At 43.1% G+C, this 23,980-nt stretch overlaps 1 protein-coding gene across 1 annotated transcript in view; it reads left to right on the top strand.

Moving 5' to 3' along the window:
* The window catches only part of PDGFA (platelet derived growth factor subunit A), a 165,979-nt gene extending 142,248 nt beyond the window's left edge, over positions 1–23,731 (top strand). Inside the window, exon 7 of the mRNA XM_053992219.1 lies at positions 23,695–23,731. The gene's annotated coding sequence lies outside the window, so the exon portion shown is untranslated. The remainder of the gene's footprint in view (positions 1–23,694) is intronic.
* The last annotated feature ends 249 nt before the right edge of the window (positions 23,732–23,980 follow it).

Genomic DNA, 23,980 nt, shown 5'->3' with positions numbered 1-23,980 from the left:
GATGCTTGATAAGCCTTTGGAAATGAGTCTACCTGAAGGTGAGGGTTAGTGGAGGTGTTAACACCGATGCCATATCTGACATCTGCAGCACAGAGAGTCCTAGCTCTTGGCACCTGTGTTTTCCCATCAAGTAACACTCATTTGTTATCATATATACACACCACAGATTTACATAGCTTGTAGGGGTGAATCATGCATAATTGTGGCTTCTTACATGACAGTTCATATATTAACAAGTAACTTATTTGTGCTCCGTGGTGAAGAAATAGAGCAGGAGCATGTGGATCTCTGGTGTCAGAACCACATTCATCATTATCTGGAGATAAAACAGGAGTTCAGTGGTTTAAAATGAAACGGGAAAATAATTGCTGGTTTGATTTGCCCGTACCATGGGAAACATTGCTTTGATTTATGTGTTTATCTCTAGGTACCTAATGAAAACATGATAGCAACCAGGAATCCACCACTTTTATACAGAGCATAATGAAAACATCAAGAGCCAGGCTCCTAACCATTTCCCTGTGTCCTGTAGTACAGATCTGGATGAGCACAGGAGTTTGTGTGCACAAAGAGAAGGTATTCTCCAGGAGCTGGAGACCTCTACATGGCACAGGCTTGAGGAAGTCCAGCTGGCAGCGGTGTCACCTCGGGCTGGAGGTGTCACACATGACGCTGTCCTTGAATAGTGAAGGATGCCTGGGTGCAAGGGTGTCTGGCACCTCGTGTGTCAGCATCAGCTCATTAAAGGTTATCCTACCCCAAAATGTCCCAGAGCTGTGGAAAATTACTTTCACAGCAAGTCCTACACCCATCCCACTCATGGGTCTCATTTCCCAGGTACTTCTAACACTCCTGTCTCCTGGGGGGCTGCAGCCTGTAGGATTCCTGTAAAAGGGCTCCAAACCCACGGAGCTTTTCTCTCCTGTGAGCCAAGCTGAGCAGAGCAGGCTGCCAGCCCTGCTCCCCGCCAGGTCTGACACCTCCAGCTCCAGCTCCAGCTCGCGGGGTCTGGATGTGAGCGCAGAGGGAGGGGTGGCACGGCCACGGCCACCTCCCCCTCTGATGAAGTGTGTGGAGAAGATGCAGCCTGCAGGACGTTTGGCCAGAGTACAGGGAGGGAAAAGAGGAAAATTAGTGGTGAAGAGGCTCAGTTCCCACAGAGGGAGGAAAAGGAGACACCTCTGCATATTCTCTGGGTAGGGCAGCTCTGGCCACAGTGCATAGCATCCCGGGGAGTGGGACCCTTGGGGTGTTGAGTGTAGCTTTTTTAATGGGTCTCCCAGGGGTTGATGGATTTAATGGGTGAAGTAAGCCTGCTTTTATTTATTTTATTTTTTTGGCAGCTGCTACAAGTGGAATTTTATGCATTTTTCTGGCTGTTACTGCTTGTCTGGGCTATTTAGATGTTGAGCTACACTTGTTTCTCTCACGGTGGACATTTTTTCAGAGCAACTGAGACACCTGCAATGGCATGTTGTGGTGCACTTGCATTTATAAAATGATCTGGTCTAGAAATGAGCTCTGAGATGGTTATTAAGAGCTGTGTGAGCAGTGTTGGAGCAGAAGCTCAGCAGTGGCTTACAGAGATCAGCTATTATACTCAGTCCAGTGACCTGTTAGCCCACAGCACCTTGCCTGCTCAGGCTTGGAGGAGGCAGCTATGAATATCTGTACCTGTGAGTGCTGCAGACCTCATTTTCCCTCTCTCTTTGATATTCTTTTCTATTCTGTTGTGGTTTTTCTTGCTTTTATCATTATCAAGGTGTTTAGCTGTGTTTCTGCTCCAGGGTTGACACTTATATTACACAAATTACATAAAACTGGGATACATTGCTCAGTCTACGGCGTGACCAAGTCTCCTTCAGGCCAGCAAACCTTTGGGTAGATAAACAACATTCTGATTTTAGGCCTTAATTAAATCCTGGTGTTTGAGACCTTAACTGACACTTTGCATGATTTTTTTCCCTCTTAATTTCTCTGAAATCTCTGCTGTTGGATATAGCTTTTTGTACTATGAGAAACAAACTGACTTCTTCCTGCTGATAATCCATGAAGAACCTGCTCTGATAAGAGGCAAAACCTTCTCTTTTATTTCCTTATAATCATCCTGGGATGAAAATGTTCCGTGCAAAGTGAATGAGGACATTAGAAGTTAAACTTTTGGTAATATAAATCAATTCAACTCTGTATGTGTAAAGCTTTGCTCTAGGCACAGACCTGGTCTGGAGCAATATTTCATTTTTGTTATAATCTCCCCCTATAATTCAATTCCTCTCACCTTGCAATAGTTTTGCTGCTCTCTGCTGAACCCCCTCCAGCTTGTCACTGTCTTTCTCACCATCAGTTACCCAGAACACAGACTGGGCTGGATACTGAGGGTCTGCCAGCCTCTCCCAGCTGTGGCTTGGCCTCTTGGCCAGGTGAGGCCAGATCACACAAACAGCCTGGCCTTTCTCTGCTGTGTGCCTGCAAGGTCTCTCTGAAGGAAATCATCCCTCAACAGAATCACCTTTTCTGCTACCTCATCATCTTGCACATTCTTAGCCAGGCTGAAGCATCCATAAATCTCTTCTTCCTATCAAGATATCTCCCTGACTCCCTTTCTAAGATTGTGAGATGGTTTATAAATACATGAATCCCTAGATAATTTTTCCACTCCTCTTGGTAAATATCAGAATGAAGAGCATATTTACCTCCAGACTAGGCAGTAATGTCAGCTGGCAGTCATGGTCTGTATCTGCAGCTTCAATAAAGGCTGAGAAGGCAGAGTCACAACTATAGAGTTATATGAAAAGTTAATTGCCTTGTCTGACATTATGAGTGCAGTAACACCCAAAATAAAAGCTCTACTGAAAATTTATATTTTCTCATTCAGAACACTTAAGAAATTGCTGTGACATTATGACCTTGTAGTGGAATAATGGTCTGGAAGACTGTCTTTCTTCTGCTGTTATGCACCACTGAATGCTACTGATTTTCATAGTTAATCATAAATGCTTGCCCTAAGTTAATTGATGTCCTCATTATGTCATACTTAACTGCAGCTTAGGAGAGTTTTTTGCCATTAACTTCCACACCAGTTAGCCTTACAGCATCAAGAAGCAGTAAAAATGAAGAAAGGATCCCCAAAACAAATTGACCATCACTGTGACCACCACATCACCATTTCAATTTGTAAAGGTCACAAGAAAATGTTCCCTTCAGCCTGCATGTTTCTCCCCCTGCACATTTCATGAATACCACAAGCTAGAGTGATCTTCACAGACACCTCGGGGCTGTAATTAGCAGCAAACCAGTGACTGCCTACCAGTGCCAGTCCAAACTCCACGCTTTGGGGCTGAGTGTCTGCAAATGCCAAAGAGTTGAGGTTTCCACATAAAACTCAGGAGTTTTGAAGCTGACAGACATTGATGCTCTTGTGATAAAGCTTCAGCTCCTCACTCTACAGCTCATTTGCGGGGCTCTGTGTGCTGGAATTCAAGGGTGAGACCAAAATTCACAGCTTGGGCTGTGAAGATTAAAGGACAGGTGGTATTTCTCTACCTGAAATGACAGATTTTGGAGTGGAAGGTAGAAGAAGTGAAGTGGTAGAATGGAGTCATGGCCATGGCAGAAAATGACCAGACATCTGATTCTAGTTTTTAACCCGCCCTGTTTCTTCCAGTACCCTATTTATGGCAGTAATTGAACTGTTGCTGTAAATTTCAGTCAGGTGCACTCATAACTCAGGATGTGAGAGGAGAACCCTCTGCTCCCAGTGCTCACGGGCCTGTGTGGGACAGCCACCAAGGAACTTCCTGCTCCAGAGCCACATTGGCCTGCCCTCTAACTCACTGCTTACTTTTCTCTTTCCTGTTATATTACCTCCTAATCCTAGTTAAAAGCTATTCAAAGGTTTGATCTTTGCAAGCATTCTACCTGAGGCATGATTCCATCTCAAACCTTAATCCAAATAATCTTGGAAGCTAACCTGCCTGGCTGACCTTCTGAAAACATCCCCTGTGTAACAAGATGACACGGACACTGCAGATCAACATCCTCATGAACACCCAATGCTTACAGGGGGCTCAGCAGAGATCCTGGCCCAAGGCTTCCCAGCAGAAATTCCACGTGGTTACCCTGGAGATAGTCAAAATTGCATTTTGAGCTGTTGCATCAGGGTGTCGTCTATCACTAACCTTATCTTTCAAAATTCCCAGCCTTACACATCATGGTGTGTCATGTCTGGTGAAAAGCAATACTTGACTGATGTGCTGTAACTGGGGTTAACTTATTACTCATGATGAGCCTATTAGTCATGTTGCATCTGCCTCAGTGTGGGGAGGTTCCTGTGTGAGTACAAGCTGGAACTCCTGTGTGTAAAGTGCAGCTGAGATAACCCTGCCTTTGCAACAGGCATCTTCAGTTTTGAACTAGCTGGTGGCTGATACAGAACATTTCAATGAATGTCCTATTTGTTAAGGTATCCCAAATAAACTCACCAGAACAAAAACCACAAAGCCAAGCTACAAATCTTTCCTCAGAGGCTGTTAGGAAATGTATATGAATCTAGTGACACCGGCCTTGTCATCCTCGTGGTTTGAAACACCCCATACAATATGAAATGTCAACCACAAGGGTATGGCTTGTGATTTCAGGGTGTCTTTGCCCAAAAGAAAATTAGGCTGGGTTTAGTGGATTAAGCATTTTGCCAAAAGGACTGTGGGAAACAACTGAAATCCTGCCCTGTCTGAAGGACTAGTTTAATGTCTGAAAACACATTTCTGTGAATCTGAGACTACTATCAATGATTCTTTTTTTTTGTTTTTTTGTTTTTTTAACTTCATCCTAGACCCTTCCCAACTTGGCTATTAGCAGGTTTTCAGAGGAATGTGTATAACAATTCCACAGATATATACTGAGCCCAAACTAAGATGTTCTAATGGTTAATCAGCACTGGTTAAAAGAAGATTTTATTTTTCCATTGTCTGGATTTGTCTGGATTTGATACTAACTTGTAATTTTTGACTGTGTGGAAGTTGAACCCATATCACATACCAGTGGATCACACTTTTCAGTAGGGACGGGAAGCAAGGAAGTGCTGTCTGGATGTTTGTTCTTTATTTTTATTTTGGTAAAAACTCCTACAGTCTTGTCTCTAAACAGCACAGATTTATATAACTGTGTAGCACGAAGAGCTGTTCAGCACAGCCCTCACAAGAGGTACCTGATTTGACTGAATAGCATCTGGCTGGAAAGCAGCACTCCCATTATGCATTACCCATCCTTTTCAGCTGCCCCCAAAGAGGATATGTGCCATTTCCCCATGGCCAGCACTCTGACAGGAGCTCAGCTCTGTCTCTCTGGGGCAGGACAGGCCATTAACACTTCTACCAGAAAACTTGTGTGGTCCAGTTCTGCTGCTGGCAGTTTTGAGCTGGCTTTGTCATCTATAAGCCTTTGAAAAGAGGCATCTGTGCAAGACAAAATTGCACCCTAGTGTTGATTGTTTTCAAAATTTTTGCAGAAGACATCACTACTTGCACACCTCAGAAATCATAAAATTAAACTGATGTTAAATCATCTACCAGCAGCTCTGTGCTCTTATCCCTTTTATGATTTATTCTCTCCAGTCATATATCCACATCTTAGTCATCTAGGGACTGATGTAAAGCCCATCCCAGTGATTAGAAAGTTTCCTATTATCTCGCCTGGCTTCAGATGATGTTGTCAAATTTTGATCTTGCTGCTGTTCAGGCTGTTGGAAAAACCCTTGTTGATTTGAGGGAGGCAGGATTAAGGCTGTCTATTGTGCTGGGGAGGGCAGCACTCCTGTGATGCAACGTGACCTTTTCTTTTTAGAACTTGATCTTTAGCTCTGCCTGCTTGGCAGTTCCTTGTCAGTGAGACAAGTTCATCCTCTCCCTATTTTATGAGGCCATCTGGGAGGATGTTGCTCTCATAAGCACTACCCTTGTAACAGTTCCATCATTTTGAGCTGAAAATTCTTGTGCCAGATATAAATGTGGGGAAACTTTCTCCTGCAGCTTGTGATAAGTGGTTGAACCTGGCACAGCTGATGGGAGGGAGAATCTGCCAGAAAAGCTTTAGAGTGTCTAAAGATCTTGGATCCTTCTGGTCTTGGAACATGGGGAGATGGGATGTGCTTTTCTCCACAAATGGCTTGCTTATCCTGATCAGTGCCTGGAGGCCAGCTACTCCTCCTGCACAAGATGGTCTTTATTCCCTGCACCCAGGACTTCTCCTTAACTCTACACCCAACGACCCACTCTACCTCTTTGCTTTATTTAATGAAGAAACATCATTCCACCTCTTGATCTAGCTCTAATTAGGACAGGTGATGGATGTCCTGTTTCCCCAAACCTGTCCTTACAGATTTTCCCAGCTGGCATAGCACTTACACTGGTGGAGATTGGTGTAGTTTAACAGCTTTATTTGAGGGGTGTTGATGACACACTAGGTGAACTATTAACAGGTATTTTTGCATTTTGTTTTGATTCTTATAGTAAAGTTTCCCACCTGGACTCCTGAGGCAGGATGTGTTAAGTCTGGCAGGTTATTCAGACACTGTGCAGAATTTCAGATAACAGCTCCTCCATCTGACTTCACAGAGCAGAAAATATGTGCTTTCCTGTGTCAGTTTTAAATCTGAAAACTTGGGCTCACTTCTGAGCCCTGCCAGTGACATCACTAACCCCCAGACAAAGATGTTTTTTTGCGTGACAGTCATAGTGCCATTTCTTATGCTCTGTAGAGATCCAGTTCTTGGTTTGGGTCCCCATTCTGTCACCATAATTGCAATAACTTATGCTCTTAACTATTTACATTTTGCCTCTAGGGTTATAAGATGACTGGCACCTAGAGCAATCTGGTGCATGTTTTTCTGTGTTTCTTGTAGTAGCATATGAAATTGAGGTGAATTTAGTTTTCCCTGAATCAGAAAAAGGACAAGTCTTTTTAGAGCATATGGGTAATTTGAGCAGCTCTTTATCTTTACATAACACCACATCTTGAGACTCTAATGGACTTTTTGGAATGAAGTTTTTTGTACAAGACCCAGGACTAGAAGAAGTTGGAGATTGATGGCTAAAAATGCGGACTGTTTCATAAAATATAGGATTATTATTTGATTTGTATTCCAGCCAGGTTTTCAATTCATGAAGAATTGAAACTGGCATTGGAGACTGTTGTGAATATGTAACAAATACTGAATTTATCTGTTGTCCCTGTTAGTGAAACAAATAGGGATGTTCAGATGCTGCACATCAGTGTGACACTCACAGAGGATCCTGAAATTGCCATGGGACATTCTGAAGGTGACAAATGATCAGAAATAATAGGGTGGATTCTGCAATTTGAAAAAAAAAACAAAAAACAAACGCAGCACAAAAAAGCCTCTTCCTTTCTCTGTTCTAAAAACAAAGCCAAAATTCACCTATTCAGGAAGTTTCATGTTTGACAGGATTATTGCATAAATGACAAACTGACAACTTTTGTCCCTCTTTGCTTGTTCCAGCCTCACATTTACTTGCTAATTCATGCAAAGTTTTTCAAAGTGCTTCATACTGGAGGATGTTGGCTCTTCTCAGAACAGCAGTTTCTCAACCAGCCTATTTCCTCCTTCAGACTCAGTGATCTGGCACGAAGTGAAACACTGCTTGCTGCAGCCCAGGCCAGAGGTTCTGGAGGAGTAAAATCACAACCTCCCCAGCTGGTGTGATTGCTGCCTTCTCCGTGGCACTCCTGCATCCCTCTCTTCCTCTGTCACCTCATTTTATTTCGTGGGAATGCCCAAGGTTTATTCCTGACACGAAGTCCAAGGGGGTTGAGGAATTAAGTGCTTAATTTAGGAGCTAGTAGCAAATTATTCCCAGGGGTAACACTGCTCCACAATGCTTCCCATTGCAGACGTTCCTCCCTTCAGCTCTCCAGGGGGCTGCAGGGGCACGTTCCATTCCCTGCAGTGCCCTGAAGGTCCTGCAACCTCTCAGCCATGTTGGCCCTACCTGTACAGCCCATCAGCACATTCCTGGCTGGACTTGAGGAGAACCACTTGAAAATGGCTGTAGATAGTCAGTGCCCTTCAGGAATGTGCCAAACAAGCGCCCTCCCCTGCGCTCTGCAGCTGCCTGTCTGCAGATCCTGGTTTCCAGCCAGGCCAGTGGGGAACTGTAGTTCCCTTGACCTGATTTAGATCCCACTTAACTGCTCAAACTTACAGACATGAACCAAGAAAAACACTGACAAACGCAGGGACTGACAGGCAAAATCAGGCCATCACAGAGGTGTGGACTGATGTCTAATGGCTCATTCCTGCTGGGCAATCAGAAACATTGGTATCTCTTCTTTTAGAGATCCTTTATCTTTGCCTTATCTCTTTTTCCCCCCACCTCTTTTCTAAAAAACCCCACAGGTCTGAGATGCACTCCTGATACCTGCCTTCCTGAGAAGGGTGGATTAGCAATTATATACTGTGCTGGTCAACTCCTTTCTTCACACATTTACTTCTCAAACTTGTAGAATTGTCTTCTAGCACTCACCAGTGACCCTCCTCCAGTTTGAGTTGTTGGTTTTTCTCACAATTCCCCGAGCTCTGGCCGTCCTGGCTAAGGACCCCTTCCCACTGTGCTGGAGGCTCCTCTGCTCCAGCACTGGGGCTGTTCCTGCCCCTTTGCACCCCCCAGCACATGGCAAAGAGAGACAGCAACGTTGTGAAGATAGAGTAAGCATGCCTTCAGTGAGAGGGTGGTGACTGGATGGACTTACACCAAACCAGAGAATGGTCATGGCCATTTTTGTTCATGGAACTTTAGGACTTTTTTTTTTTTTTTTTTTTTTTTTTTTTTTTTTTTTTTTCTGGATTCTTCCAAGAATCCTTTCTGTAAGGGTCACTCATAACCCAACCATTTTCTCTTGGGTTCCACTGTTTCCTTAAAGCCCATTGCCCATCCCCCAAGCTGTTAAAGGAGCTGTTCTCTCCTGTATTATTGCACTGCATTCAATTTCAGGTTTTTTGAGACTCTGGCACTTCAGTTTGGGGACAGGTTGTCCATGCAGAACTCCTACTCTGCAGCTAATGAGTAATAATTGCTTGAGAATGAAACCCTGACTGCAGTACTCTTGACAAAAACTTAGATTAAAGGAAGAGTTTTTGAGTTGCTTTTAAGCAAAAATCTTAAGTATGGAGATTTTCAACCGTTTCTTCACATTCTCTGCATCCTCCAGACCAGTTTTCCATCATTTGGATGCCTCACTTGGCTTTTGCAGGACCCTGATGTGGTTTTTTCACTCTCCAGGTCTTGTATTTTCTTCTTGTTTAGAGGAAAGAAGGGATGGCACAGAAACAATTTGGTAAGAGTCTGCTATATTAAAAACCAGTGTTGCATTTCCACCTTTCACTTAATATTTCTATGTCCAGCTGTGGTCAACAGAGACTCCAGATTCAAGCGTGCTAATGGCAATATTTATTTAGCTATCAATGTAACCCTTTGTTTCCATAACCTTGGCTTGATAATTAAGATCTCATAGCTAATGAAGTTCAAAATACTTTGTGGTATCAGACAAAGCTAGGAACATAACAGCCTGATCAATACCTTTCAGTGATAATTTTACTCCAAACCTGTGTTTTGAACATGAACCTCCAAAAAATTTTATTTGCCAAGACAAACGGTTTCTGTGCACAGTTATGTTTTTACAGTATTTTAACTCCAGTGAATCAGTACAGTAAATATTGATGCACTGTTTTGCCTTCAGTATTTTTGGACTTCTGTCAAATTAATTAAATAGTAAATAGCAGAGTGGATATCCCAGCACACTGTCCTATTAAATGCTAAGCAAGATTAGAATGCCTGATAAAAAGGTCTTTATGTTTCTGTAAATAAATGAAAGACATGGTGTTATACCAGCCTTTGTTGGCATTTCCCAGGTGGTTTTCCGAAGTGAACATTTACTTTGTGTTCTTTAACAGATGAAAAAGCTTCACTGCTGTGAATGCATCCAACATACTTTTATAATTATCTTTCCATCCTTTTTCACTGTGATTCCTCCAATTTACAGGGTGTTTTTTTCTTCTTCTCCTCCTGCAGAACTGAAAGAGACACCCGTAGGTTGCTAACCTCCATCTGTGGTGGCGTCTGCAGAGTTTGCAGCTGCCATTCATCTGCCTGCACATGGATCAACCACCTCACATTTCTCTGGGATGCTCTTCAACCACACCCGGAGCGAGCTGTCCCCTTATCCTCGGTGGTGTCCTTATCCTGCTAAAACCTTTTGTGTCTACAGGCAGGGAACACCAGGCAGAGATTTCTGTAGATACCACTGATCTCCGTGTCCTGCGGGGCCACGTTAGGAGGTGTGTGTGCCTCCTCCAGGGCTGGGAGGGAGCACACACCACAGAGCCCCGGCAGGCAGGAGAGGAGCTGCAGCCACAGCCCTCCCTTCTGGGCAGCAAGGCAGCAAAACATGTTGTCTGCAGCATTTTGCCTACTCAGCATTGGCCAGCAAACCCTGCAGGCAGAAAGTTCACACTTTCCAATCTATTTATTGACTGCGTTCCTGGCCCTGCAAGCATCTGCTTTAGCAGAACACATCACCGAGGAAGAGATCGAAATCCATTGTATGGTACAGGCTGGTTTTCAAAGTGGAACACCTGGGCACCTCCATCTCACTTTCTCATTTATCTGTGCACATCTTCTGTGCCTATCTTTTGTATTGATTTGCTTCTGAGATTATAGAACTCCAGCTCTGGCTTTGCATTTCTGACTCCACAAACTCAGAAGATTTAAGTGTTTTAGTGCCAGGTTTCTGCAAACTTGCTTTTTTCCCCCCTGTGTGTATAACTTGGAGAATCAGTATGTTTCAGCTTTCAGTACAACTTGCAAGCAAAACTGAATCCATATTGATATTGAAGGATGAATTGGCTTTTACTGACAGATACTTAAGCTCATATTCATCACATCTCAGCGTTCCCAAGTAAATTTTTTTCATAAAAACAGATTGAAAGCTTGACCCAGATAGACTTCACAAGAAAGTTTGTTGTCACCGGGAACTGAAAACAAATCTCATGGAATATGAAGCAGAGTTTTAAATAGATGGGAGAATGTATCAGTAGAGGTTTGGAAAATTTGGTTTCAGTATCCAGGATTATCCAATTTGCATGGAGGTTGGAATACCTGGAAAGCAATCTGCTTTGCAGAAAGGTTATAATAACTTCCATACAGAAGTATAACAGGGCATATGCTCTGGTGGATCCAGGTCTTACACAGTTGTTCTCCTTAGGAGACAGAGTTTGAGGTAAGCATTAGGTATGATCTCTTACAATTCCTGTAGGTCTTAACCCCTCAGAATTCCTCCTGGTTTAAAAGAGAAATCTGTGATCCAAATCTGAGTGAAGCTTCCCCTCACACACAGGAGCTCCCTCCCCATTGTTCATAGCGAGCAAGGCAAATACCTCTGCAGAGCCTGTTTGAACATGCATGTTCTTACAGAAGGGAACACAAAGCAGTCTGACACGGTTTGTTATTTTCTTTTGCAACACTGGATATGTCTGTGCTCTCTTTCCCGTTTTGTTTTCACAGCCTTTCTTTTTCCATGTGAACTCATTCAGGAGAGAGCAGGAGAAGCCCTTCAAAAGAAGGAGGCACAGTGTGTGATGGAGTGACCTTGGGGATTTTGCCTCTGTCATTGCCCTCACCACCTCTTGATAAACAGCAAGTGAAATGGATTTACAAGATTGTAGAAATCATTTCATTTTCTCTTGTTTTATCAGCACAGATGGAAAGCAGGGCTGTATCTAATCTCAGTCTAGAATCAGCTGGAGTTGGACTGATAGTGTATAAAGACAGCAAACCTATAAATTTACCGAGCTGTAGCTTGTGCTGTGTGAGCTAGTAAGACAGAGCTTAAGGAAGATAGAGATACAAAGACATTTATTTTGACATTCCATTTCTTCAAAATACTCCCTAGTCCTGCACCATATATTTCCTGACATTTCTGGTTTAATGCATGCTTTAAAATATTTCTTGTAAATATGATCTAACAGGGCCTAAAGCCCTGGGTTCTTCCTCAGACAAGGTACATGCGTGAGAGCTTGCCAACATCTCACTGCCAACCCTATTCAATAGGATTCACCCAGATGGTCCTGAAGTTTGTACTACAGGCATCTTTTAGCTTTATCTTTTGGCTTTCTTCCTCTCTCTTCACCTCCTTCTCCTTCTCCTTCTCCTTCTCCTTCTCCTTCTCCTTCTCCTTCTCCTTCTCCTTCTCCTTCATATTCTTTGTCTTCTTCGTCTTCTGCTTCCTTCCTTCTTCCTTCCTTCTTCCTTCCTTCTTCCTTCCTTCTTCCTTCTTCCTTCTTCCTTCTTCCTCTTCCTTCTTCCTTCTTCCTCCTTCCTTCTTCCTTCTTCCTCTTTCTCTTCTTCCTCCTTCTTTATTGTTCCTTTCTCCTTCCTTCTTTTTTCTTTTTCTTATTTTATTTGTCCCCTGAGTTCTTCCTGCAGCATTTGAAACATTCCAGAGGCTCAGTGATGCCAATGTAGTGCTTTGCAGGCAGCCAACTGCACTTCTAAGCTGCCGCCCAGGAATGTATCTGACCACATTTGGCAGGGCAGCTGCAAAAAGGAACTATTAAGACTTGCTGAGGACCAGGACTGAATTGCCCTCTTACCTTAGACTGTGGTTCCTGTGATTCGGGGTTAAGTGCAGGGGGATGTCAAGCATGGCCTTTAGGAGTAAATTGTTGAGTTAGGCATTTTGTCATTGAGCAGGGTAAAGGAGCTGCTGCAGAGCATTCCAGTGAAAATATTAAGGGGACACTTAATGTAATGTGTAGCTCCTACATGTGTTCATTCATGCACAAAAACTCGATTAGTACAGTACATCCACCATGTAGCCAATGTCTCCCATCAGCAAGGGCTTGTCTGACACATTTCTGTAAGGATGAAGAATTGAGAATCATGTACAGTAAAGAGAAATGTGTAAAAGTAGCAAGAAACATCATTGCTTCTGGGGGCAAAAAAGCCTCTCTGTATTAACTAGCAAACTGTTGAAGCACGAAGAAATCAGTGCTACATCTGCACCAGTCTACTTTGTATTCATTACTAAAGGGCTGGGTTGAAACTTAATATATAATCACCCCATGAGTTTTATAATGGGATTGTTAATGTGGAAACTGGAAAAGCATTCCAGCCTGTGCCTTATAGACACATGAATTTAAATTCAGAATTAACATGCATTGGAAATAAACACTGTTGCTTTGTCCACTTGCTGCCTGAAATCACCAATTAAAAAACAGACAAACCACAAACCACTTGTGCATATGATGATCTTTTCATGGCTTGGATGCTATTAATCCAAAATTCTAGTAAAATGTAAGAATAAAAAATGAGCAGCTGTTTACCTAGAGAGGAAAATTGCTGCATGGGGAGGGGGGTATCTTCAGTTTTCTCTGGCTGCTGGAGAGTCATGGGTAATTTAAATCAAGCAAGTGTTACACCAGCAAGCATGACATTTCATCTGGTAGCAAGACGAAGGTGACTTGGGAGATCTGGGGTCCTTTGTGGCTCTATAGCAGTCTTGGGTGACTTCAAAACAAAACAGTTGAGATGGAGAGCAGAGGCCCTAAGGAGTCTGGCATCCTCAAGTTCTTTTAAGCCATTAGACTGCAAGAGTTGTAGTGCTCTTGCAATTCAAATAAACGCCGGTACATTAACGTGCAAACAAAGCTTTTTGATGCTGAGGTTAAACTAACTTCCTTTCAGAAGCTTTAAAGTTTCACCTTGTCTTAAAAGAAAAACACATCACATACAGACTTGAGAGTTTTGGATAAAAGCTCCAATGTTTTCCTTCTTTTTTTTTTTTTTTTTGACTCAGTTGTATTTGGAAGAAGAGATACTCGTAAAGAAAGAAAGGCTAACAGGTGTCAGAAACTTTCAAGTTAGAAAAATACGAGTTGAAAATTGCATATGGGCCCTGTCATGAATAAGTTTGTCCTTCCTATAACATCCAACAGGCCCATTGTTTGATGTGAAAATTCATTTTTGTATATGAATCTATACAATACACTTCTCCCCTCCAAAGGTCTGCAATTACTATAATATCTCTTTAAGGGCGTAGAGTGTTACTGTTCCTGCAAGGAAGCGTTCCCCTTACAGGACTCTGAGTCAGATTTCTCTTGCCTGCTCCAGTTCCTTTCTGGCTTTTGAGCAGCAGGTAGGAGCCAAATATCCAGCAGATCTCTCCATCTGATACCCATGGGATGTTACAGAGGAAGGAAATACTGAAAATGGGATATGGTGCAGCCAGGGCCAGGGGTACCACATGAAATGAATGTCAGTTGTTTCTGGAGGCTTGGAGAGGTGTCAGGACTGATTTTGCCTGAATTCATCATGATGTAGAATAGCTTTATTTTATTGCAACAGAACTGGAGGCCTTTGACGCTCTCAAACATTGATGGCCTGGGGCTGTTGGCTGGGCAGGGGCACATTCTGCCTTTTAAGGGACAGGCCCATCGTTCTTACAACCCACTGCCTTACAAGCCACTGCTGTGTTGGTTTCCAAGTTGTTCCATCCCAGAGGAGCTGTTGTGCTGCTGCAGAGTCAGAAAAAGAGAGATCTAGCATAAAACCAGCCCAGGAGCCACAGAATCAGAGTGGGCATGTGGGGCATTCTCCTTCTTTTTCTTCCTACCTGCTGCCAGCAATGGATTGAGAGGGGAAACAACCTTGGCTTTGAGCTTTATTGTACAGGTAAAGAAAAAGGGATTGGTAAAAGGATGGTAAAAGGAAAAAAGAATGATAAAGTCTAGTGCTACAATTTTGTTCCACTCTGTGCCTTTATCTCTTCTTTCTCCAGGATTCTGCATTAAACTGCCTCCATCAGACAGATATTAAATGTAAATCTGGAGCAATCTTGATCCCCAGGGAAGCCAGTGGGAATTTTGCTTCCTTCCCAGCAGCTTCTCACCCCTAATGCGAAATTTGGAGAATATTCTTTTTCCTACTTCACCTTTCAATAGCCACAATTCTTTTCACTCTCTGTCAGCAAAATCACGCAGCACTCATTTCTGATCTAAGTTTCAGACAGGTCCCCTTAAGGCCCTAGGATTTCATCAGCAATTAGAGCTTTAGAGACCTTTTGTCTTAAGTGATTATTACTGCAGAGTTTATTCTAAAACTTTATCTGGCCTTACCCAGCCCGTATACATCTGGACTGCATTCCAGGAATGCCATTCCTTCTCCATTGTTTCTTTTGTGTTTTTATGTAACTATTTGAATCCAGAGATGCACTCACTTTTACATTGTAGACATGGTTTTAACTGGCACAGCAAATAGTTCCCTACACTTATCTTAAAAAAAAAATATATGTAAGAGATAATCTAATCTTAAATTTAAAGTTTAACACAAATACAGGGAGAGATGACAACTTGTGAAACTATTTCTCTCTAAGACATGCTAACATGGGTGATAGGACAGAGTATACATTATTTCTCAAATGAGGAAAAAATGAATATTTAAGACCTACTTAGAAAGTTCTGCACTGCTGTTGACAGCACTATTGTGTCTGAAGAGGATCAAATAGAGCTCATTGAATAATTCATTAAATGCATTTTGCAAAACTGTTCAAAATGTTTGTTTAAATTATTTATCCCGTTCAATGTGCTAAAACGCAGAGGGATGAGCCCTCCCTAAAACCCTGCAAATGTTTTACTGTATTTCCAAAACAGAACAACCTTCCTAAAACAATTATAATAGCTTGATGCTATTTAACTTGCCTCATTCTGAAAGCAAACCTGGTCTATCAGCACCATTTATCAGGCCTGGAATGGACACTTGGCCCTGCGCAGGGATGTAAATGGGTTGTGGAAAGGTCTGGGTTAGCACATCCAGCCCTCTCAGGGTCTGAGTGAGTGAATGAGCTCCAGACAGGGGCTGCATTATGCCAGCAGTGCTTTCCATGGGCACTGATTGATGGGGGCAAGGACACAGCGCTGGGTTTTATCTCCAGCTTTGCCCATGACCGTGGTCCCTCGCACAGACCTTTGTGCTCAAAATCAACGAGTAACCCCGAGTGCCCAAGAGCTTCCCAGAGCCCTGAGATCCAGAAGATGTAAAAAACCCCACTGTGCACTCATCAGGTGCACAAAAATATGTGAGCTTCAGATTTCAGAGGTGCTGTCACCCAGCCCAAGCTGCATTTCTCTGATTTTCTGGTGATGCCTGGTGCACGTTCAGGGAACATTCTGAGTGGAAAACTGGCACGTTAGTGTCTCCATGTACCCTCAGTGGCAGGATGAGGAAGAACAGCATCAAAACATGACTGCAGGTCCACAGTTAAGAAATGCAAAATACACCCAAAACCATTCCCCCTTCCCTCCTTGTGTATTGATATGACCTGAACTAAAAATTTATGAAAACACAGATAAATGCATTTGGCTTGTCAACATGATGCTCTGTTTACCCCCATCTGACAGATCCATCTCAGCCTGGTAGAAGTTTTTGTTTGTCATCTCTGAGAAAAAAATAACTCAAAAAACTGAGGCAAAACTGGTTGCAAAGTGGATATTAACAGGGACACACTGCTCACTGAAATTCTTTTAAAATACCACTGGATGTTCTTGCGAGTGAAAGAGAGGGCTATAAATATTCGCTGCAGAAAGAAACCAAAATAAAAATTAAATGCCTGAAATGCAGCAAGCTCTTCACTTACATAAGGAGCACCAGTTCTGCAGTGGGTAATTCTGAAGGGTGATTTTCCCCCCTTTCTTATTCCCCTTTTTTTTTTTGTTTCAGTGTCCCTGCATTTGTACAACATTCTCTTTCCTTCTGCCTTGTGCTACACTTTCCTATGTAGCTATCAGAATGTACATGTCATTAAATCAAGAAAGCTCTGTAAACTGCATGAGTTTGCACGAACAGGAGCTTTTCAGAGTCCAATAGGAGTGGTGAGAACATTAAAAATATTGAGTGGTACAGCTGCCATCTCTAAACAGACTAGATGATATTTTTTCCTTGAGCTGTTACTTTATTATTTATCTTCATGGCAAATTGGGCAGCAGGAGCTCCACTCAGAATGGGTTCCAAGCTTAACCTTTCCAATGGGTAAGGTGCCATCAGAAATATTTGTTTTATTCCATTTTTTATATGACTAAAGGGAAATGCAGAAAAAGGTTGCATCCTTGGTACTAAACTACTCTTGGTCAGACACAGCAGCTTGTAAACCCCTCAATTTGCTGTTTGCCTGACCAGTTTTACTGCTGGTGCTGCTCATAAATGTCTGCCAGGTCAAGCACTTTTGAATAATTGTCTAATAATTGTCAGATGCTCAATAGTGGCTCAAACACTGGGGTTATGTACATCAACAAGCAGGAGGAGGTGCTCCCCAAGTTAAGATTGCAATTTGCTGCTCCAGCAGTAGACCAGACTTTCTGCAGCTTCTTCCCCAGGGTTGAAGCCAGCACAGAGCAGTGGTTTTCCTGTCCTGCAGCCTCAGCTGAGCAGGGCTCAGGGTCCCTGAAGAAAGGGAAACGAGCTACCCTGCAGATGATTTTAATCTCTGCCAGCATCTGCTGTGTTTGGGGCTCAGGCAGGGCCATCTGGAAGTGCCTTGCACCCAGGTGTCCCCTCTGTAAATGCATGGGCCAGTTTTGCTCTGTGAAATTAAACAGGGAAGAATTTTATTCTTCTATGCTAAAATTCCCAGGCTGTAGCCACACCACAGAGTAGCTCCATATTCCCACTGTCCTCCCACTCGCTTCAACAGTATAGTGGAATAATTTAGAAGTACTACATGGCTATGAAAAAGCTCTGTAACACCTTTAGGAGAGCAAGAGCACAACTTTTGCTCGAAATCCCTTAAAGATCAATTAATTTCTGACTCGTCCCTTAAAGCTGGGTGAACTGGAGCAATAGTTTATTGCTACAGGATATTTTCCCATGCTCATTTGGTTCTTTTTTTACTTACATAGAGGCACAGAAAGGCTGGGAGGGACCTCAGGGGCTCATCTACTTCATCCCTCCGCCCCAGGGGAGGATTACTTGCCCCCTGTACTCTGCTAAACAGTTGAAAAACCTCTAATAAATGGAACTTCACAGCTTCCCTAGACAATCTTTTCTAGTGCCAGTTACCCTTGCCATTGGAAAGTTTCCCTAATGCCTGAGCAGGATGTCCCTTGCTGCCACTCATGAACATTCCTTCTTGTCCCATCAGTGATGGAAAAGAGCAAGAATTTGTGACTTCCACCCCTCTGGCTCTTACATACTTGAAGACTCTCTGTCTCCTCCAGACTAAACAGGCCTCAAACTCCAGTGGTCCTTGTTTTCAAGACCTTTAGTCACCCCTGCTGTCCTCTGGACTCTGGCCAATGGCCCACATCTTTCTTGAATTGTAGCACTAAAATAGGAGAAGTTTTCCAGCTGAGACCTTCCCAGCATGATGTGGATGGAACTGATTTTGTGTGGCTGTATGTGTTAGAGACAGAACTCCTGGGAATCATATCTCGAGTGCATTTGTTGTAAAACAGGGACATTTCTGACTCTTACTTAACTTGTGATGCCCTATAAACCTCAGGCTCTTGTAGGCAGGACTGATGTGATGATGGTCAGGCACGTCCTGCATTTTTACAATCAATTATTTCTATTAATTGCAGAAAATTCTATTTGTTCTTATTGAGTTTCATCATTTCTTGGCCATTTCCCCAATCTATAAGATCTTTATGAATTTCCAGCACATTGCAGACTTTCTAGCTTGATACCATCTCCAAAATTTATTAAGCATATTATCTAGCCAATTGTACCAGTAATTATGTAATATGTTTAAAGATCAGTAGCAGGCTTTTAGAATTTCCTAACCCTTGCACTTCTCTTCTTAGAGTAAGCTGTAGATACGTCTTCCTGAGAACAGTTTTTCACACTTTGTGTTCCCATCTTGCATAAGTTTATTTCAATCTGTTTCTCAAACTTGCTGATAAGAATACCACAAGGCACTTGTCAGAATTTCACTGAAGTCAAGGTATATAGTCTGGAAGATTTAAATCTCTTGTTTCTAATGTTTCTGTAGGACACATGATCATTTTTGGTCCAAGAATTGGTCTTCTGAGATCAGACCTAAAGCCCTGTCCCCAAAATCATGACTCTGCCAAGATGCCTAAGAATGCACTTAACTGTGATTCTGCTGCAATACTGACATTTTAAATTCATATATGTAATACAACTATCATTAATCTGTCCTTCCTGAAATAAATTTTTTGCCTCATTAAGGGTGTCACTGAAATACTGAAATAAGCCCTTTCTTCCCTCCTTCCTCTGCACAGTTAAATGTGAGGGGTCAACTCAAGGTTGCCCAAGAGCCCTGAAAACTCGTCCTGGCTTCAGGTCCAGCACATCACAGGGACCAGAGGGACACGGGCAAGTGAGTTTAGGGAGAGTCTGTGCTGATCCCTAGCAACTGGAAAATATAAAGGTGAACAGCATCCCACAGCCAGCCTGCAAGCTGCAGAGATTAATTGCACTCAGTGAGACTTATTTGATTATTTGGTCCCCTGAGTAATAATGGGTTTCCTGAAGACTAAAGAGAGTAACACAGAAAAGTCAGAAAGAAATATGGGGACGTATTAAAAAGTAACTATGAAAGGGAGAAAAATATATATGAAACCACAAGGCATGTAATTAACTTAGCATGGGACTAGATTTGTTTGCTTAATTATTCCATGCAGCTTCATAAAGCTCTGAAGCAAGCTCATAAGTGGCTTTAAAAAAACCCAGAACTGATTTTAACAGAATATTATTAAATTTGTGAATGAAAATCCTGGTCTTCCTAAGGTCAATGGCTCCTCTTGGTTCATTCATGCTGGGATCTCTCCTTACACCGAGTGTGGAGCTCTTGGCACTTTGGGAAGCATTGACATGGCTTAATTTAGGATTTCTGGCTCAGGTATCCTGAATTGCTCTCTGGAGGCTGCATTGACACTACAGGGAGCTTGATCCTGGGTTAGACCTAAAGTTAGAATGTGTCAATGATCTCTTCTGTGCATACAAATCTTTAAAGGAAAATATTCTGCCACTGACCAGTGCCTCTGTGAGATTGTGTGTCCCTCAGAGATGTGGCACAGTAAACAGGAAATCAGGGAGGCAGCTCGTGTTTCCATAGTATGGTAAATGTCAAATGCCACTTAAAAGGTGATACACATAACTTTGTTACTTCTGGGGAAAATGAAATTCATGGCAAAGAAGCATAGCTTGACAAGCTTAAGAATCTAAACAGAGATTGTGTATACTGCAAACTGTTTTTTCCATGAGGGAATCTTGGATTTTCTCTGCAGTCTTTATCTCCTCATAGTGGCAGAAGGCCTTACCCATGGGTGATAATGTGAGCACTTGGAAGTGCTGCTTCTTGGGGAGCTCCCCAGTGAAACCAGCCTGCTGGTGTGGAAGTGTGGCACTGAATATCAGGTCACATCCTTGGAAACTGGGGAAAAATCCAGGACACTCCCTTAGGATGGGAGCAGAAATGAACATTACCTTCAGAGTTATCTTGCAGGGGAGAGAAGAACCTTGAGCAAAAAGAAATGAGGCTGAGGGAGGGCTGAGTTGATGGGAAAGCCCTGTGCAGCTGGAGGGGCTGCAAGTCCCCTTGAGGACTCTGACCAAGGAATGATCAGGAGTGATCAAGAAACCTGCAGGTGCTCTGAAGAGTTTGGATGTTTTGTTAGATCTGCATATTTCTTTCAGTGTCTGGCTTGCAGCAGAATTGCGTCGCAAAGTCCAGGTGTTACGTGCTCCAGCTGCTGCCTGCATCTGGAGAGGTGAGCTGGGAACCAGGGAGGCTGCAGGACCTGTGGAGGGGTGAAAACCACAGGGAGGAGGGACTGGAAAAGAGGGGGCTGCCACTGGGCTTGGTGTGGCACCTCTGCTGTAAGACAGCTTCTGCAAAGGGGAGCAGAGCCTGTAAAGCCAGAGAGAGCAGATGGGGATGTCTGCAGAGTCACTGTGCTGCTGTTCTCAATGTGAAGCTGTCATTAGAAGGTGGGACTGGCCCTGAATTAATGCACAGGTTTAAAGCAATGAGCAGTGGAGCCCATCGCCACTCATCTCTGTGCAAACACTGGGTGCCAAACCCTTCACAGAATCTGTATTATTCATTATTAAAAAAAAAAAAAGTGATTTTTCCTCTTTCTCAGAGGAGACTGAATGCACTTGTATGCACACATCAGGAGATGTGAAGGTCCAAGGGATGCAGCATCAGCGCTGCCCAAGTGAGCATGGGCACAGCAAGGGATCCGTGGTGCTGTGGGCCGTGCTGAAACCTGCTGTCAGGGGCTGTTCATCCAGAATAATGCCTTGGCACGGGCTCACTGCTTTGTCAACACTTGGCTGTGCAGAGGCTGAAGTTACTCAAATCTGGCCTTGCCCCATTTTTCATACCAACACCAACCTCGCTCTGCCTTCCCCTGCCCACCTGCCTCTGCCTGGGTGAACGTGTTCAGGATCTCTGGCTGGAAATCCTGCTCTGGGTCACTGGTAGCTGATCAAACCACCATCCTAATGATGGCCAGGAATATGTGATGGCAAGGAAGAAAGCTTCGCTTTTCTCTAAAGGAAAATTCAGAGTCTCAAAGTTGAAATCATGGTGAATTTTGCCCCCTGATTAGGAGTGTAGGATCAAGTCCTCTAAGAGACAGTGAGTTTGTGTGATGCAGTTCAAGGATAAGGAGGGGGGGGAAAGAATGACAGGCCTAATTCATGCTCTTCCAAAATTATTATTATTTTTCAGCTAGGGGAGGAGGAGACAGGATGTGGTAGAAAAACATTTACAGGAGTTTGGCATGTAAAAACCTGAATGATGGATTAACAGCTTATGCCAGATTTTACCTGCCTTTAAGCAGGTAACATTTCTTCAAGCTCAGCAAGCTCCTGCTTGCCTAGAGCTATACTTTTCTTCTCCAGATGAGTGAAGCCAAAGAACCTTGTGCAGTTTTCATTAGCCCAAACTTTCTCTCAAATGTTTTCTTCTGCAAGTTTAATTCCACTCAGGGAAATAGTGGCCCTTGGGAAGGATCTATCTAAATGAGGGTCCTTTTTTTCCTCTGGGTTTGGGTCTGGGTTTTTTGTTTTTTTTTTTTTGCTGGGGGTGACCTGAGCTCTCTGGGATGTGCAGCCTGCAGTCTCATGCACACAATCACAAGGCTAAGGGCAGGAGTTGGAATGCAGAGGATAAAGCAGAATGTAAATCCATTCAGTGCAGCAATTTAAGGTGTGGGAGGTCTCCTCTTATGCATAGAAAGGTCCTGTCAGTAAATGAAGCCTGAAAAACAGAGCTGTCTTTTGAGTCTCTGGTTTCCTCTCTGCATTGTGTAAAAGACACATAAAGCAGCTCTTTTCCCCTTCCCTGCTTTTGCAAAATGTCTACAAAACAGATCAGGATGGCACACGGCTACTCTAAGTGCTGCTAACTGCACACCCTTCCCTCTGCCCTGGAAGTAAATGGTTCCTCCTCTGCCTTTTTTGGCATGTCCCGTGGTATCTCATAGGAATGGGAGTTTATCCTCCATGTCTTGCCTAATTTTCCCCTCCATGATTTTAGTTTTCCCACGGTAAGATTAAGCTATTCTATATACCATCAGTCCCATAATAGTCAGTGAACTTTAAGTGAACTCTAACATCTAGACTCAAGTCATTGCATTAAAACCTCATAAGTTGATTGGATAGCTGAGTATTTTAATATTAATCTCCCCACGAAATGCCTTTATGCACTACACAGACTTTCATACAAATGTCTCTCCTTGGAGCACAGGGTGTCTGAAAAGGCCAGCTCACTCTGAATGTGGCACAAAGTGATTTAGTAACATCCCCTGCAAAAAAAAAAGTGGAATTTGTCATCCACAACTGAAAATCAAAATGTGAGTAACTCCAGCCTTTGCAAGCCTGGAAAGCTGGACCTGCATGAGCAAGGAGAGGGGTCTGGGCTCTGATGGGGTGAGGGAGTGTAAACACCAGGGCTTACACCGTGGTTTTAAGGACATTTCTCTTCCTTCCCTTTCTGCAAACCCTTTCTTTGGCCTCCTTTTCTTTTTATTCTATGAGCAGATTGTTGGTCTCCTCTGATTCCTGACATTGACATTTATAACCTCTCCCAGTTTAGTGCAAAACCCAAATTCAAGAGACTCTTCTTGCTTTTCACTGCCTAGGCCCTCTCCTCTGGGGGTAGCCCTGTGCTGCTGAGGCTCTGCACTAACATAGGGTCCCTTTATGTGAGAATTGAAGAGTTTTTCTCAGAGTGAGTAGTTCTTCTGCAGTAAGCAGGAGAGTTTCTCACCCCATCACCATCACTTGTGCCTTCTCTTCCCTCCCTCCAGTTCAGACAGAGCAAGAAAATGGGGAGGCCCAGCACTGGTTCTCCTGTGCCAAACCCCAGATCCTCCTCCAAGGGGGATAAGGACATGCCAGACCCTACCTGTTAATGAACAGGTTTAAAATTAAGGCCTTCCATTCAGCTTTTAGAAACCTCAGCATGGTCTCCAGTACATTTTATCCAGCTGCTTAAAGAACCATCTCCTCAAATGTGAAAGGTTAAATTTCAGCCAGCCAAGCAGTGATGTTACCTTTCAAATATTTTGGAAATTCCCAAAACTTAGATAAAAGTCCAGAAAGCAATTTGGGCCTGATGCAAGCTAATGGGATTTTTTGGTATTGCTTTCAACAGGATTTGGATCTGGTTGTCTGCAACAACTACTACAAACCAGCTCGTGAATGAAAGCTGGATGAAGAATTTCCTGCCTGCTCTGTTCTGGTGAAGCAGCAAAGAAGGAGGGAGACCACTGCTTTTAAAGAGATAACTGTATTAAAACCCATTTGGCTTCAGATCAAAGATGGCTCAAGCCTATCATTTAAAGTATGTGCTGGACTTAGCAATTGCTCTGAAACATTGGCAAGACCTGAACTCACACAAAATAACAAAAAGGTCTTTGCCAATAAAAAGCAATTTTAAA

The sequence above is a fragment of the Vidua macroura genome, chromosome 16 (genome assembly GCF_024509145.1).
Source record: "Vidua macroura isolate BioBank_ID:100142 chromosome 16, ASM2450914v1, whole genome shotgun sequence".
In the NCBI taxonomy this organism is placed as follows: Eukaryota; Metazoa; Chordata; class Aves; order Passeriformes; family Viduidae; genus Vidua; species Vidua macroura.
The sequence above is the reverse complement of the archived record's forward strand: the minus strand, read 5'-3'. Positions and strand labels throughout refer to the sequence as shown.